The sequence below is a fragment of the Danio rerio genome, chromosome 14 (assembly GCF_049306965.1).
Source record: "Danio rerio strain Tuebingen ecotype United States chromosome 14, GRCz12tu, whole genome shotgun sequence".
NCBI classification, from domain to species: domain Eukaryota; kingdom Metazoa; phylum Chordata; class Actinopteri; order Cypriniformes; family Danionidae; genus Danio; species Danio rerio.
In genome coordinates, this window is record NC_133189.1 from 16,240,001 (window position 1) to 16,255,249 (window position 15,249).

Below are 15,249 nucleotides of genomic sequence, written 5' to 3' on the forward strand. Positions count from 1 at the left end.
TCATGTTGACGTGCATTTTTTGTGTACCTTGGTACTCAAAAGAGTTCATGCTCGTCGTAATCATAACTCTAAAATGCGATATGATTATTTAAATAATGTGCACGCTTTCGATTTTATTTCCACTGCTGTTCATACTTCCCACGCGGCTTCTGAACGATTACTCTGTTCCACAAACTGAATGTTGTTTAGTACTTTATTACCTGTTAGACACAACCTGCAGGTTCTGTTCACTGAAGCAGACGCGCGCGCGTCTATCATAGTCCGCCCTCTGTAGTAGCAGCTCACGGTCAGCTCACGTCATGTGTGATTTTGCGGCCGCCAATAAATCATTATATGAAGACAGAATGATATTTTAGGGTGAATTGTACCTTATAAATACAGTATGTGACTCTTTCAACACCATTAGGAGGTATCCATGTCGTTGTGCAAAGTATGTAAATCTATGGAACAAAATCAATGCCTAAAGTCTTGAATTAAAAAGCTTGTTGAATATCACAAACTGAAAAAAATAATACACCGTATTAACAAGTTCTTGCATTTCAATGACTTGAATTCCAGGATTTGTATTTTTAGGTCCTGAAATTTAACATATCTGTTTATTTAAGCTGTGAATATTTCAACGAAAAATATTTCAAACACGTTTTCATAATTAAAAATTCAATAATTCATATTCAATTTTCAGATTTCACTTACAAAATTTTCAATACCCTTTAAAAAATACGATGTATAATATTCAAAAGGTCATTTTCAGTTAATTTTATTTCAGTTCAAATATTCGCTTCCATAAATTCAGTGGATCAAATTCGACTGATAAAATTCAACATTACATCCGGGAACTGCAGGAGAAGCAATAGATTGCAGATTGAAGATCGCCAGCTGCTCTAGCTTTCACCAGCAGGTGGAGATGGAATAATGTAAGATTTTTAACCCATTAAACAAGCGAGAAAAAGGCTAATAAAGGCAAAAAAGTAGCATTCAATTTTAATATCAATGCCTTGGACATTATAAATAATAAAAAGTATGAGTAAAATGAGTACATGAGGTTTTAGTCATCTATATTTGCCCTTATGTAACGGAAGCCAGCTGGTGATCGCGTAAAGCTCACCCCTCGGATCCAGCCAGGGACAGACGTTGTTCTGCAATCTTATCGGAGCTTGTCTCCCATGCTGGCTCGTTACCTGCTCGGACCGGTGCGGTTACTTGCACATAAACCGTCTTTTGATGAATATGATGTTACACATTGTCTATCTTTATTGACTCTTTCTTCCATAGACGCGAAGTATTATATTGACAGCTAAAGAATATAAACGTAAGAGAAACAGGAGAGGAAATATTATAATAATAATACAAAATAGATAAACATTGACAGGGCTAAGAACAATTACGAACAAAGATTTTCAAAACCAGAGAGATTTTATGAGAATGTCACAAAACAGTTTACTCTCCAGTAGATGGCGATTAAAGCTCAGTAATACCCCATGAGGATGAACATTGAGCTGCTTTGCAGGAACCCCTCAACCACGCATGTCAAACCACGCATTATAAACATTAATCTTATGAAACTAGCTCAAGTGACAACTATTTAAAGTTTAAACCAGTTTAAATAAGTTTATATGTTTAATAACTGCAAAAAAAGATCAACATTGCTAATCATAAAGTACAAACGGTCGCTGAAAAGTTATAAATAACGGTTTTCTCATTTAATAAAAACAAATTAAAGTCAGTTATTACTGCCTATTATCAAACCACAGTCGACTCATTTTATTACTTATCATTGGCTGCGACATTGCCACTTTTGCGTTATTACCTTTTTCTCGCCTATAGGCTACATAACAATAAAACAATAATCTGGACAAACTAAGACATTTTGCAAACGTTTAACCATGGCAGAACCCCAAAAATTAGAAAAAATAAGAGCAAGACAGGCAGAGTGATAAAAAGGATAAATAGAAATATTATTTAGAATCACAGATGACTTATTTAAGCGCAATAGCCCAAATACATGTCATACAATAATAATATTAACAATCATAATAATAATTTAAATGATGAAAATGTATAACCTATCCCAATCCTGACATAGCTGCGTTTAAACAGCGCAAACATTACTCCTTATAGCTATGCCATATTAGACGGTTCTGTGTGAATAACTGAAGACGCTCCTTTAATGCATTCGCACGTTATATTATTTTAAATCAAACGCCCCATCCATAACCAACCTTAAATCATACCTGAACTCTCTGTTTAACATTTCCAAGTAAACTGTTTTGTGACATTCTCATAAAATCTCTCTGGTTTTGAAAATCTTTGTTCGTAATTGTTCTTAGCCCTGTCAATGTTTATTTATTTAGTATTATTATTATAATATTTCCTCTCCTGTTTCTCTTACGTTTATATTCTTTAGCTGTCAATATAATACTTCGCGTCTATGGAAGAAAGAGTCAATAAAGATAGACAATGTGTAACATCATATTCATCAAAAGACGGTTTATGTGCAAGTAACCGCACCGGTCCGAGCAGGTAACGAGCCAGCATGGGAGACAAGCTCCGATAAGATTGCAGAACAACGTCTGTCCCTGGCTGGATCCGAGGGGTGAGCTTTACGCGATCACCAGCTGGCTTCCGTTACATAAGGGCAAGTATAGATGACTAAAACCTCATGTACTCATTTTACTCATACTTTTTATTATTTATAATGTCCAAGGCATTGATATTAAAATTGAATGCTACTTTTTTGCCTTTATTAGCCTTTTTCTCGCTTGTTTACTGGGTTAAAAATCTTACATTATTTCATCTCCACCTGCTGGTGAAAGCTAGAGCAGCTGGCGATCTTCAATCTGCAATCTATTGCTTCTCCTGCAGTTCCCAGATGTAATGTTGAATTTTATCAGTCGAATTTGATCCACTGAATTTATGGAAGCGAATATTTGAACTGAAATAAAATGAACTGAAAATGACCTTTTGAATATTATACATCGTATTTTTAAAGGGTATTGAAAATTTTGTAAGTGAAATCTGAAAATTGAATATGAATTATTGAATTTTTAAGTATGAAAACGTGTTTGAAATATTTTTCATTGAAATATTCACAGCTTAAATAAACAGATATGTTAAATTTCAGGACCTAAAAATACAAACCCTGGAATTAAAGTCATTGAAATGCAAGAACTTGTTAATACGGTGTATTATTTTTTTCAGTTTGTGATATTCAACAAGCTTTTTAATTCAAGACTTTAGGCATTGATTTTGTTCCATATAAATCACTGTGAAGACTTTAAAACTTAGGCTATGTTTGACCCAGTATGCATGTCAAAAAGCGGATGAGTCTAAAGCAATGACTGTACAACCGAAATGTTGCCAGACGTCTGATTTTGAGAGGATGGGCCATCCTCTATTTTAACTCCACTCATCTTGGTCTGCTAACTTCACTGCTGCTGCAATCAGAACTCACTTGCGACAGCAGGTGGAACGTAGCTCACGTGCAAACAGCTCAACTAATAAGAGAAAACGGACGTCATATCGTAATCAAATCGTCATAACGCCACGATGCATATTGTGACATTTTTGGATCGCAATAAATCGTACAACGATAAATCGTTACACCCCTACAAATATCTGACTTTAACAATAAGAATAAAGTTCGTTTGGAGTGTTTTGAAAATTATTATTTTTTTCTCCCAGCATTCATTTCGCACCAAGCTGCAGCAAGATGTTCTCTTATGGTGGATGAGAAGGCACATACTATTATAAATGTTGCTTATAATAGGTCATGAAATGAAGTTTTAACAGTTATTTATGCGAGAATATAGTTCTTTAAAACTCAAATCTGTGGTTTGTTTGTAAAGATTGTGTGTAATTTTAAGTGTGTTTTGCTGATAGCGGAGATCTCTGACCTCCAGGCGGTTACGGCGCTAATTACTCATGTATGCGGTGAGAGGTGCTTGTCTTCAGGCTAAACATTGTGCCATTTGCCCCGGCTTCGATGGATCTATATGTGTCAGGAAATTAAGATTTAACCGTTTTTCATGCGAGAATGTAGTTGTTTATATCTAATCTGTGGTTTATTTATACAGATATTTTAAAATATTTTTTCTTTTTAAATTCTGAGATTAGTGACCTCCAGGCAATGACAGGTGCCCTAAATGAATAGTCTAAAGCAGACATTTACCCTGACACTGAAATAGTTTTGGCTGTTTACCAGTCTTTGGTTTCATTAATTAATTACTTTTTATTTCTAGTTTATTATGTTTTAGCTAAGCACAAATTTATGTTCGATAAATATTATAATAATATATTTTATATTTTCATGTTAACCTTATAAAATAAATAAAGTTGCAGTAACTACAACTAAAAAGATCTTAGTAACCAATTTATTTTTGGGGCTGCAATAACATGCTGTTATTTCTAAATATCCAAAAAGTGCCAATACTAGCATAAAAGCTAATTTGTATTACACTCTAAAAACTGCTGGGTTGAAAACAACCCAATTTGGGTTGTTTTGGTAACCCAGCGCTGGGTAAAAAAGGGACAAACCCAATGCTGGGTTACTTTAACCCAGCAAGTTGGGTTACAAGTTTAACCCAGCATGCTGGGTTGTGATTTTAACCCAACTATTAGTTAAAAATTACTACACTGCTGGGTTGAATGTAACCCAAAATGGGTCAGAAATTTAATCTAGAAACTGCTGATTAAAATTACTAAAATAAAAACAATTCTACAGCAATACATAGTTGTTCAGTAATGAAATTTTATTTATGACAAAAGATAAAATGTGTCCAAATGAATTTGAGATTTTTCTCATCTGCACCTCAGCATTAACCCTTTGACTGCCTGCTCTACCAAATGGTTGACCATGTTTTTACTGCTTTAAATAATGACTGTTAAAGTCATAAGAAAAAAGATGATTTAGTGTTCAAAATATTTCTCTTAAATATATATATATATATATATATATATATATATATATATATATATATATATATATATATATATATATATATATATATATATGTAGGGTTGTAACAATATACCGGTATGACGGTCTACCACGATTTGAACGTGCACGATTATCATACCATGAACAATTGCATATCAACGGTTTTAACCCTTAAAGACCGAGACAGCCGCCCGTGGCTAAAAATAAATATTGTATCACATAACATTCGCGGACTTTCAGAGGCTCCGGAATCAGTGCGATTACGTCATCAAAATTTGACAACGCTGATTTGACAAAGAAACGCTCGTCACTGTGTCTCCGGACAAACCAGACATGATACATTGATGCATTGTCCCTCCTCCATGCCCAGATTGGTTCAAACTCGCTATATCACAACCAATAAGCATAGGTTTCGCTTTTGTTTGTGGACTATCAATGAGCTTTTTGAACAACACGGAATGAGAGATAGGCATACATTTATGCGCGGCTAAATAAAACGCAAAAAAAAAAAAAGTTTTGCATTAAATAATTCTCATACTAAGTACTTTTGCATGCACAGCAGCACAGAAACATGACAAAACAGTGACACAGCAAAGACGAACTGCTGCTCTTGCTGTTTTCAAAAGACGCAAATGAAGGTGCAGCTGTTTGTCTGCATTGCAGACAACCATATCCAAATCCATATCCACAGACAACCATATCCATGCTGGCACATAAAACCTAAGGATGTTCCATATTGAATCTAGTTATGTAACTATTTATGGTATAGTAAATATTTATATCTATTTTTTTTACTGAGGATTTGCACCATGTTTATTTGGACTTTGACACATTATTTATTATTTTCTTATTTTTTTATTTGTTCATTGTACAAGTGGACACATTCTCTCACCTCAGCGGTCAAGATTAAGTCCTGAAAATCTCAACATGCTTACATTTCTTCATCACAACCTAGACTGAAAAAAACAACGCTTTAAATACATGTTTACAGCCATAAACTTGGTATTGCACTTTTGGTCTCCCATTTATCCTGCTTATAAGGAAGGACAGTTTAATTTTATTTTTGTCTAATCTTAAAAGACCTTGCTTGTTCATTCCTTCTAATTTAATTAATTAAAATGGGAAATTTTTCAGTTTATTTTTATAAAAGACTTCTATAGTTCTATTAAAATGGTTCTTTCAAAAGTTTGTTGAAATAAAACCTTTGTTCAGTCAGAAAACGTGTTCTTATTCTTTTCAGGGTCTTTGCTATGAGAATTACTATTTAATACCTTATACCGTGAAACCGTCAAACCGTGGTATTGTTTTAGACGATTATCATACCGTAAAAAATTCATACCGTTACAACCCTATATGTATGTATGTGTATATATATATATATATATATATATATATATATATATATATATATATATATATATATATATATATATATATATATATATATATTTTTTTTTTTTTTTTTTTTTTTTTATTGGTCTTATACATAATTTTTCAGATTTTTCATAATTCTGGTAATTCTGGTACTTTTACCATAAACATGCATATCAATCATTTGGTAGAGGTTGATATTTTAGAAATTATAACATGTGTTAAAATGTACTGATTGTGTTCAATAGCGACATTAGCAGTTGAGAAATGCAATCCAATTTTTTTTTTCTTGTAAGGGTAGTTAAAGGGTTAAGACAATTTCTATGAAAATTTATCAAACTTTATCACAGAAACACTGACTAAAGTTCAGTATACAATGCATCAGACTGAAATCAGACAAATTACCTTAAGAAAATGCATATTTGAAATACATTCAAAAGCATTTGCATCATGTATAAATCAGTAATCATCAGTAAGAGGCAATTGCAATGTTATTGCAGAGTAGAGAAAAACAATAGTATAAGGAAGTAATAATGAAAATGCATCTAAATGACTGAAGTCAGAAAGTAACTTCAAAATACAAATTTGAGCACAAACATTAACATATTCTCATATAAATCATCAACTGCAATGCAGAAAAAAATATGTGAAAGTAATAATAAAAAGGCATCAAACAGCTTGAAAAAACAAAACAAACAATAAAAACTAAGAAAATACAAATTTTATATTAAGAAAAAATAAGAAAACATTTTATAACTTTCCCTTTAACAATTATGTGCAAACATCAATTTTCTCTGGGTGCTCCTTTTCCCCCACAATCCAAAGTACAAGTTAAAGAACACAGAATCCAATGAAGCAGTGAGGTCGCAGTATTAATGATTACTGTTTGTCAGCAAAAATTAATGCTAGCAGAACCCTTACTGCTAGTGTCTCCTCCCCAGGATGTCCATAAACCACAGTCTGCCACACCAGGGAACACTGCTTGGGGTAGTTCACACCAAAGATGTAGAATGCTTTATAGCAAACGTCCACTTTAGCAAGTAATGTACTTTGCAATAATAAATAGCACAGCACGTGAGCAAAGGCTTGAAAGAAGTGGTGGTCTCCAAGGACGAGAACATGAGGAAACTCAATAGATTCTTGAATTCAATGGATGAAGATACTCAGCAATATTGGTCCCAATCTGAAAAAATAAATAGAATTAAGATTTATTATAAACTCAAAAGTGTTAAAGTTAAATATCTTTAGAGTTAACTTTAGAACACCTAAAATACCTTTAGAAGCAATTAAGGCCATAATACACCAAGCTATCAGCCAGTGTTGGCATTAGTTAACCACTGACCATGGCACTATGCTGCAATTTTTTGGCTCGAGTGAAGATGACAATGCAACAACAGGTTTGCCTAAGGAACTTTTTTTAATAAGTAATAGTAAGGCAAGATGAGCATTTGAAATTATTAAGTATTTAATTGTGTTTTCTTAATGAGAATAGATAAGACCCTTCTTCCTGAGCTGGGACTGTTTGCAACCATATTTGTATCATTTGAAGCCGCATTTAAATTTTCTTTAAAAACTTCAAAAATGAGGCACAATCTCAGTCCATGAAGATGGATAAAATTGCTGAAATATTTTCCTAAAAAAAAATCTTTCTGACTGAAGAAAGAATGACATGAACATTTTGGTTGACAAGGGGGTGAGTACATTATGTGTGAATCTTTTTGTTGGAAGTGGACTTCTCCTTTAATGAAAATAATTGGCTTACAGGCCATTTAGAGTTTGTTGCATTCACTATCTATATAAAGCATCTTATCACTAAAAATTTGAGAAACCATAGCTGTGACCAAATCACACCTTTCACAAAATCGTCATCTTTTTATGTTTTACGCAGCAGATGCCCTTTCAACTGCAACCCATTACACTCTCATTTACACACACACTATGGACAATTTAGCTTACCCAATTCAGCTACACCGCATGTCATTGGACTGTGGAGGGGAAACACATCCGCGGCTCAAACCAGCGACCATCTTGCTGTGAGGCGACAGCACTACCCACTGTGCCCCCATGCCACCCTAATAACAAACATAAAAATAACATTTTCATTGTTAATAAAATAACTAAGACAAGCATTATGCATTAAATGCATCATTATGCATCGAGAAACCTTTAATTGAATCCTTACCCTCTGAATTGTATTCAAATTGACCTAAAAACGAGGAAAGGTTCACTCCTGTGCTAAAAATAAAACAAGAGAATGTCACTGGTTGCATGAACAGCAGATTTTAAAAAATAACCAGACAAAGACAAATTGGCATGTTGAAGTGGCTAATGATTACTAGGGCTGCCCCCTAAGAATTGAATAACCATTAGTCAACTAAAAATTTATTATTCATTCATTCATTTTCTTTTCAGCTTTGTCGCTTTATTAATCTGGGGTAACCACAATGGAATGAACCACCAACATATCCAGCATAAGTTTTATGCAGCGAATGCCCTTTCAGCTGCAACCCATCACTGGGAAACAAATACTCATTCACACACATACACCATTGACAATTTAGTCTACCCAATTCAACTTTACCACATGTCTTTGGAAACCGGGGCACCTGGAGGAAACCCACGCGAACACAGGGAGAACATGCAAACTCCACACAGAAACGCCTATTGACCCAGCCAAGGATCGATCAAGTGACCTTGTTGCTATGAGGCGAATGTGCTACCCAATAGTTGCAGAAAAAAAGTTCACACTGGCAAAGTCAATGTATGCTGCATGAATCCGCTGTGTAAAAAATATGCTGGATAAGTTGGCGGTTCATTCCGCTGTGGCGACCCCAGATTAATAAAGGGACTGAGTCAAAAAGAAAATGAATTAATGAATAAAAGGTTTATTAATAAATCTGTAATTATTCAACTAATGCTTCAAATGAACATCACAAGTCAACCAGACAAATGTTTAGACAAAGGCAGCCCTAATGATTACAATGAACCAAGTAAAATATTATTACATACCTTCAAATGTGGGGATTAACTCCTCAAGATTGCATTCTTTTAGTTTGATTTTCACGCAATTATCCATCTGAAAAAGAATAACAGATAAAAGCGTTTAAGCAAAATTAAGTAAAAAAAGATCATGTTAGCCAAAAGTCACTATATCACAAAAATACTCCTAAATGGTAATAATTATCCAGGGTGTCACATAAAACGGTGGTCAAACTTATTCTTTTTGGAGTCGAAGATGATTAGGTTGGAATTAGCCTTAGCTCAGACATTTCCGTTTGCATGAAACGACCCTTACATACTGGATTAATTAAAGATATCTCAAATCACGTCTAGAATGTAAAATGCTCATAGTAAATTAATAACATTTGCTATTCAATTTACAGCTAAACAAAATGTACATGCAGAGCAGGACAATTATTGTATATATTTTGATTAAAAAAAACATTGTTAGAGAAGCTGAATTCAACACTTATGCATCAAAGTATTGTCACAAAAATCCATGAACAAACTTAAGAAATACATGAGTAAAAATACTACTTACTGCTTCACAGTTAACACCCCAGAAAGATCACAAATCACAGTAACGTAACTTACTGTCATCACCTAGCCAACATAAAAATCTGTGTCATTCAAAAGGCATTTTATTACAATAAAAAGCTCCTAAATTATCCTAGGTGTTGTGTTTATAAAGTGGTCATCAAACATGCTTCACGTTAGTTTCATTAGTTACCTTATACTTTTCAAGCTCCTTCCGATGCCATGCGCGCTTTCCCGTCCACTGATCAACAGGCTGGCCATGAGGCGGAGCAGCAGGTCGGGCGTGAGGCGAGCACAGGTCGGGCGTTAGGCGGAGCAACAGCTCGGCCGTCAGGCGAGGAACAGGTCCGGAGAAACAGGTCGGTCGTCAGGCGGACTCGGAGCAACAGTTTGAATCAACCCAATTTTGTTACCCAGCAGTCTCAACCCAGCATTTGGGTTAAAAAACCAACCCAGCGTTTTTTAGTGTAATTTCTATGTTGAATTAAAAAAAGTTTAAATTTCTATAACTACCATTCAAAAGATATGGCCCTTTTTACAATAATTTGTTGTAATCATGCTACCTGCCTTAATTTCACAATAAAATTATGAATACAACATATTACTGTGAATTTTTACAATGAAATACTGTGAAGCGATACTAATGTAATTTACTGTGAAAATCTGGAATTTTTTTACAGTGTAAAAATAACACATGTAAAATATGAACAATATACAACACACATTTTAGAAAGGTTTTTTTTTTTAATTAGCAATCAACAGTACCCAGAATATAGCCTTTCACACAATAGATAACAATTTACCATGTGGGAAAAAAGGTGTTTAAAAGAGAAATACAGCAAGATTTCTAAACAGGATATTTAAACATCCCAACCCTGCACTATATAAAATAATCCTCGTCAATTTGTACAATAAACTTCACAGTTTTAATACATCAACTGATGTCTTTCAGTTGCTGAAACATCGCTTGTATATTGTTTATTATTTTTTGCACTTTCGTTTGGTTTATTTGATGCCTTCATTATATCTGACAAAGAGGAATTTGATTTCATTTGAATGTTTATAAGGAGTTTTCAAATAAAAAGTCAACGATACATGATGCATATAAATAATACATAACATTTACAGCTCTATTTGTTATTTAAGATTTGGTTTCTAGAACATTAATAGCATGCTGAAACTCAAAAAGGAGATCTATGTGGTGATAGGCAAAACATTAGTTTTGTCTTTCTAATTATTATTTAAACCCATAAAGAGAATTACTGCCCATATTACTTATATAATAAAGCTTGATAAAACCTTGGCATTACAGAGTAAACAGTGTTCTACCAGATCCTGTAGGTCAAAAAGTATAGTTTACTGCTGAACAACTCATTTTATCATGGTAAAATAACACAGAAATCGAATAATAACACTTCAGTCTTCTGACGAATCTCCGACGGTCAGCCCTAAAAATCTGTCAATCACACCTGTCAATCACGATGACATGCCCAGCATTAAATTACTGCTAAAAACAAAGTGTTTACAAAAATAAAGATCTGCACCTTTTTCAGCATTATAACCGGTGCCTTATTTGACCAGGGGAGGGAGGGAGGGAGGGAGGGAGAGAGAGGGAGGGAGAGGGAGGGAGGGAGGGAGGGAGGGAAAGAGAGGGAGGGAGAGGGAGGGAGGGAGGGAGGGAAAGAGAGGGAGGGAGAGGGAGGGAGAAAGAGGGAGGGAGGGAAAGAGTGGGAGGGAGGGAAAGAGAGGGAGGGAGGGAGGGAGAGAGAGAGAGAGAGAGAGAGAGAGTTTTACAACAGCTTTGTTAAATACAATTTTTAGCAAAACATTTTTAGTCCATTAAATGTTCATTCATAACATATTTCAGTAATCTTTTAGTCTATTATAAAACCAAATAAAGATTAGCACCAACTACCTTATTATTATTTTTATAAATTGAGTACAAGCTGACCTTCATAAACACAAAATAGAATCCTTCCTAGAGACCACTTTTCTTCAAATGTTATTAGATCTCCCACCAATACATAGAAGCTAAATACAATTTTCAATCTATTTGCGATTAAACCTTTCAACATTATCACTGGATCTATTCCACCAACACCTGATATTCTGTTTTTTCTAGTTTTCCAAATTGACAGTTTTGCTGTACCAATAACATAATTTAAAAGAGTAAATATTATCTTTTTTGGCATTTTGTACTTTACTCCCCCTATAAAAATACTTTCAGAAAAGGTTTCACCAAAACCTCTAAACCAGTCTTTTAAAACATCATTCATTTATTTTCTTGTCGGCTTAGTCCCTTTATTAATCTGGGGTCGCCACAGCGGAATGAACCGGCAACTTATCCAGCATGTTTTTACGCAGCGGAGGCCCTTCCAGCCACAACCCATCTCTGGGAAACATCCACACACACGCACACACACGCACACACACACACACACACACACTACAGACACTTTAGCCTACCCAATTCACCTGTACCGCATGTCTTTGGACTGTGGGGGAAACCGGAGTACCTGGAGGAAACCCACGTGAACGCAGGGAGAACATGCAAACTCCACACAGAAACACCAACTGACCCGAGGATCGAACCAGCGACCTTCTAGCTGTGAGGCGAACGTGCTACCCACTGTGCCACTGTGTCGCCCTTCTTTTAAAACATTAAAAAAGGTTATCCAGTCGTATACAACTTCAAAACAAATGTTCTACATTCTCTTCTTTAACAAAAAAACACACTCCCCTCTTACTGTTGGATTAGGATGAGGCACATGTTTGCCGTAGCTATCACCCCATGAACAAGTCTCCACTGCAAATCTCCAGTTCTTTTCTCTCAAGAGGAGACTTATACAGGGACCTCCATTGATCTCTCAAAGGAAAATTGGGTCGGAAATTTTTAGTTTATTGTTTATTTATTTTTGTAAAATCGCTCTATACTGTTCAGGCAAAAAAAGAGTGTATTTCCTCCAAGAATCGTGTAGCCAAACAATGGGATCTTAATCCTGTATATAACATGTCCTCTACCGACTTCCATCCATCCACAGTGACTTGGGGCTTCATGTACAAAGACTTGCATTGAAATCATACTAAAACATTGCGTACACACAAAGCTGTAAATGTGCGTACGCAGTAAAAAAATCAGATGTTTGAAACACTGCGTACGCCAAATCCCATGCATATTCTCTTTGTACATCCAAATGAACGTGAAACTGTACGCCTTTGCACGAGCGCAAAACCCTTCCCTGCCTCCTGAATATGCTAATGACTCTACTTTAGCAAAACCAAGCGAAAAAGTAATGGCAAAAGCAAGCAAAAAGAGAAACTTTGAACAGAATGTGAATTGGAGGTGCTCCCATCGGAGGTAGACTGGAGAAAAACGGTGTTATTTGCAAGTTTGTCGTTGGAATAAGCTAGTTGAGTGATTTTCATCCGTTTGATCGGCAGAGACAACAAAGCTAAAGAGGGAAGATTACATCAGTATCAGTGGCGTAGCTCGTAATGCACATGGAAACATGTTTTCACACTATCATTTAAGAATGCGGTTCGAATCCAGCGTCTGATGAACTCGTTCTACTTTCCCCCCCCCACTAAATATCGGATTTTGTCTACTCTTCCATCACGAGGAACACAATTAGGAATCATTGATAAGTGTGTGTATTATGTTAAGCGCATTTGAGCATCACATTATTTGTACATTTATTGAATGGAAATGTTTCTGATTCACATATGCAAATTCGTCTTCAGATGGCGCCTTTATAGCAATGTGCGTGCTCCGATTACATTGGGAAAACCGGCGATCGCTGCATGTTGCGCTTTAATGTTTGGCTGGTCAACTGTATGGTATGGAAACCTTATATACCTGCTAGACATGCAGATGAACTCGTCCCAAACAGCTGTCAGCTGCCATTGCACAGCTCAAAAATACTTTGTAGTGTGCAATTTAACACAACTGCCTCTAGGAGTCGCCAATGGAAATAAAACACACACACGACAAATGTACGTGCGCCAAGCATGAAGTTGGCGTGGAACAATGAACATTCTCACATTCATTTCATTGTTAGTAAATCCAAACGTGAGCGATTCTGAGCGTGAAACCTGACGTATGCAAAGTTTTTGGACGTACGCAGCGTTGATACATGATGATCCAGATGTTTTAAGTTTGTACTGTTCCTTTTAATAATATTGTTCTGTACACTCCTCGAAGATATCAATGTGCCATGAACCACTGGATTATAAAAAAGGGGTTCCTCCAACACCCAGTATTTAGGAATGTGAAATATTCTTTGAATCTTGAAGGTTTTGTTCCATGCTTGTGTCACTGATTTATAAATGTATGTAATTCCTGTAAAATCCATTTCATTAGTTTGTATCCAAAAAAGGTGCAGATCATAAATTAGCCCCTTTACTGTTCTCAAGATTGCACAAGCAGTTTAAATCCATGATAACTTGCTTTTACACAAACGTTTTTGGGCTGAAACCAGTCTGAAAGCTTGAATTTTACTTTTGATGTCTATCAATCCTTGTCCTCCTTCACAATTAGGCGAATACAGTTGTGCTGCACGAATCAAATGTTGACCAGTCCAGAAAAAACTACCAGTTTCTACTTTATTTATTTATTTATTTATTTATTTATTGTATAGACGCAACCAACTCCTCTGTTGGTTCAACCCATCCTATGCTATAGTGTAGACACTACCAGATTATTTATTACCAAAACTCTCCCTTTGTAAGACGTTTGTGGTAATAGCCATTTCCATCTGGACCATCGGGCCACCAACTTCTGCAGCAGTCCCTCCCAATTTTTTATCCTAAAAACTAGATGAACCTAAAAACACACCTAAAATTTTAAGACCTTCCTTTCCCCATTTTAATTCTCCTGGTAGATCAGGAAGCCTTTTTTTTTATCCATCGACCTACTGCATATGCTTCTTTTGTTCCAATTAACTTTTGCAGTTGAAGCCTTTTCATACAACTTATTATTATTATTTTTTGTGAGATTATTAACATCATCTTCTCAATGTATAAAAACTGTTATATTATCAGCATAAGCAGATAACATCATATCACAATTTATATAATTAGGTATTAAAAAGCCATTAAGATTTTGTTGTATTCTTCTTAAAAGTGGTTCAATAGCAATGCTGTGTAATTGGCCAGAGAGTGGACATCCTTGCCTGATTCCCCTTCTCACAGGGATTGAGGCATTTAACCCTCCTCCTACCTTCATCAGTACAGACACATCTTGATATTCACTAAAACATGACTGAAAAGACTGAATAGGTAACCATGGTCAACCCGATCAAAGGCTTTATCCTGATCTAATGCTAAAAGCCCCATATTAATATATATTTTTTAAAAACTCAAATCAATCTCTCAAAAGAAAAAGATTGTCCATAGATTGTTCAGGT

The 15,249-nt window shown here is 35.2% G+C and overlaps 1 protein-coding gene and 1 long non-coding RNA gene across 3 annotated transcripts in view; one reads left to right on the top strand and one right to left on the bottom strand.

Annotated features, from left to right (window-relative positions):
• The window catches only part of rraga (Ras-related GTP binding A), a 143,651-nt gene that overhangs the window by 12,794 nt on the left and 115,608 nt on the right, over positions 1–15,249 (top strand). The window lies entirely within an intron of this gene.
• Positions 6,385–10,087, bottom strand: LOC108192157 (uncharacterized). Of its 2 annotated transcripts, XR_012389649.1 has the most exons (6): positions 10,038–10,087; positions 9,849–9,910; positions 9,317–9,383; positions 8,490–8,542; positions 8,264–8,379; positions 6,385–7,490 (listed from the first exon to the last, which is right to left on the bottom strand). It is a non-coding gene; the product is annotated as an uncharacterized lncRNA (long non-coding RNA). The 2 variants fall into 2 exon arrangements; XR_001800996.4 differs by lacking the exons at positions 9,317–9,383; positions 9,849–9,910; positions 10,038–10,087 and having other exon boundaries at positions 6,413–7,490; positions 8,490–8,591.